At 47.8% G+C, this 2,808-nt stretch overlaps 1 protein-coding gene across 1 annotated transcript in view; it reads right to left on the bottom strand.

Moving 5' to 3' along the window:
- ALKBH1 (alkB homolog 1, histone H2A dioxygenase) overlaps window positions 1-2,808 on the bottom strand; it is a 27,304-nt gene that overhangs the window by 23,481 nt on the left and 1,015 nt on the right. The window lies entirely within an intron of this gene.

Below are 2,808 nucleotides of genomic sequence, written 5' to 3' on the forward strand. Positions count from 1 at the left end.
TGGGGCTGCATAGCCAGGGCAGGGCATAGGATGGAGCACCTCTATGATATAGAGTTTATAACTTCTAATTATATACTATTTAAGAGAACATATTTATGTAACCTTTTTAGAAGTTTTGTAAGTAGGTCAAAACATGCCATGGACAATATTGGGGACCCAATCTTATGGAATTCCTAGAGGCTCTTCTATAGATTAGTAAAGATCAAGAAAACAACTGTACCCAGTGGGATTTAGTGCTCAGTCTATAAGATCCAACTAAACATCTCTGTGATGCTGAGTTTCAGTTTTCAAACTGGATTTGTCTCTCTAAAGATCACAGGCAGACAAGGTTCTTGGGCAGATGTGATATCTTTTAATAGACCAACTTTAAAGTTGGAAAAATTGTTCTTTGCAAGCTTTCAGGCACAAACACCCTTCTTCAGGCATAGGGAGAGTTTGTCATCTCCAGACATAACATCTTTGTAAAGAGCAAGCAGTACACTGAGAGGAGAGAACAGACTTGACTACCCACCCGTCAGCCCTACTGTCTCTCTGCAAGTTTATGTACACACAGTCAAGCCCTTACCTTTCTCTAAAAGTGCAAAGTTCCAAGAAGTTAAATAAATAGACGTTATCAAAAAACAAGAATGCACTTTTTGTTGAAAACAATGATTAAATTAAATGATTAAATGAGGCTTCCTGACCAATTTAATTTAAATCAAATCCACCTTCTTTAAATTAGAAACTGGCTGTGTCCAGGGCTTGGCAAAAGGGTTACATATTTATATTATGTAGAGCAGGACACTAAAAATGTGTGCCAGTAAAAAAAAAGTTTGGTCAGCTGGAGAGGGTGGAGGCAGTTAAGGCAAAACCTTAACTATTAACTTTTAACCGTAGCTCCAAATGGATCACAGTCATAGTCAGAGGCAAACCAACCTGGGGAGCTCCCTCCTAGCCAAGTCACTTGGGAAAGGAGTCCTACCCACAGCTGCCATCCAGGGACTCCACCACTTATGATCCAAAAGAAATTCCTTATTCAAGCCAGTATACTTAGTGCAGTGGGCATGGCACGAAGAAACTGCACTCTGGCTTAGGCAAGACTCTGGTCAGGAGAGTCCAGGAGAGTCACCTAGTGCTACAGAGGCATGGTGTAGGGTAGCCCAAAAAGGATTTGCAATGATAATCTCAGGCCAAAACCCGAGAGAAGGGTGCTGTGAGTTGACAGCATGACAGAGCCAAACCATGCTTTGGGCTAGACAATGCTCTGGTCAGGGATGCTTGAAAGAATTACCCAGTGCCACAGTCATAAGTGCACTGGCCCAACAAGGACTTCCATCTCTAATCCCAGCCCAAAAAAGCGTTCCTTATTCGAACAGTTATACTTAGAACAGTGGCTGGGGTGCTGTCAGATAGCAGCCAGGCACGGCCAAACCGCATTTTGGGATGGGCAAGTCTGTGGTCAAAGATGTCCATGAGAGTCCTCCAGGCACACAGAGATATGCCATGCGGTGGCCCAAGGAGGATTTCTAGCTGTAATCCTAGCTCAGAAGCCTGTTCCTTATTGGGTCCATACATCTAGCACAGTGGCTGGGGTGCTGTCAGTTAGCACCCTGGTACAGCCAAACCGCCTTTTGGGCCAGGCAAATCTCTATTCAGAGATGTCCAGAAGCATCCCCCCACCATGGCGCAGAGGTGTGGGCTGAGCTGGCCCAAGAAGGATTTCTGGGAACAATCCCAGCCCAAAATCCAGTTCCTTATTCAGATCCAAGTACTTTGCACTGTGGCTGGGGGGCTGTCAGTTGGCAGCCTGGCACGTCTAAGCCATGCTTTGGGCCGGGCAAGTCTGTCTTCAGCAATGTGCAGGAGAGTCCCCTAGTGCCACAGAGGCATAGCGTAGGGTGGCCCAAAAGGATTTCTAGCTATAATCCCAGTCCAAAATCCAGTTCCTTCTTCAGGTCCATATACTTCACACTGTTGCTGGGGAGTGGTGTCAGCTGGCAGCCTGACATGCCCAAACCGTGCTTTAGGCTGGGCAAGTCTCTCATCAGAGATGTCCAGTAGCGTCCCCCAGTGGCATACAGACATGGTCTGGGGTGGCCCAAGAAGAATTTCTAGGTATAATCCCATCGCAAATTCCAGTTCCTTATTCGGATCCAGATACTTTGCACTGTGCTGGGCTGCTTTCAGTAGGCAGGCTAGCACGGCCAAACCGCGCTTTGGGTCAGGCAAGTCTGTGGTCAGAAATGTCCAGGAGAGTCCCCCAGTGCCACAGAGGCAGTGTGGGGTGACCCGAGAAGTATTTCTTGGTATAATCCGAGCCCAAAATCCAGTTCCTTACTCGGGTCCAGATACTTAGCAGAGTGGCTGGGGTAGTGTCTGTTGGCAGCCTGGCATGGTCAAACCATGCTTTGGGCTTGGCAAGTCTCTGGTTGGAGATGTCCAGGAGAGACCCCCAGTGCCACAGAGGTATGTTCTGGGAAGGCCCAAGAAGAATTTCTGGGTATAATCTGAGTCCAAAATCCAGTTCCTTATTCAATTCCATATACTTAGCACAGTGTCTGGGGGGTGGTAACAGTTGGCAACCTGGCGCAGCATGGTCAAACCACGTTTTGGGCTGGGCAAGTCTCTGGTCAGAAATGTCCAGGAGAGTCCCCTAGTGGCACAGGGAGATGGTCTGGGGTGGCCCAAGAAGGATTTCTGGGTATAATCCCAGCCCAAATTCCAGTTCCTTATTCGGGTCCAAGTACTTAGCAGCGTCTGGGGGGGGGGGTGTCAACTGGCAACCTGGTGCAGCTAAACTGCATTTTGGGCTAGGCAGGTCTCTGGTCA

This window comes from Crocodylus porosus, unplaced genomic scaffold (genome assembly GCF_001723895.1).
Source record: "Crocodylus porosus isolate Cpor-Errol unplaced genomic scaffold, CroPor_comp1, whole genome shotgun sequence".
NCBI classification, from domain to species: domain Eukaryota; kingdom Metazoa; phylum Chordata; order Crocodylia; family Crocodylidae; genus Crocodylus; species Crocodylus porosus.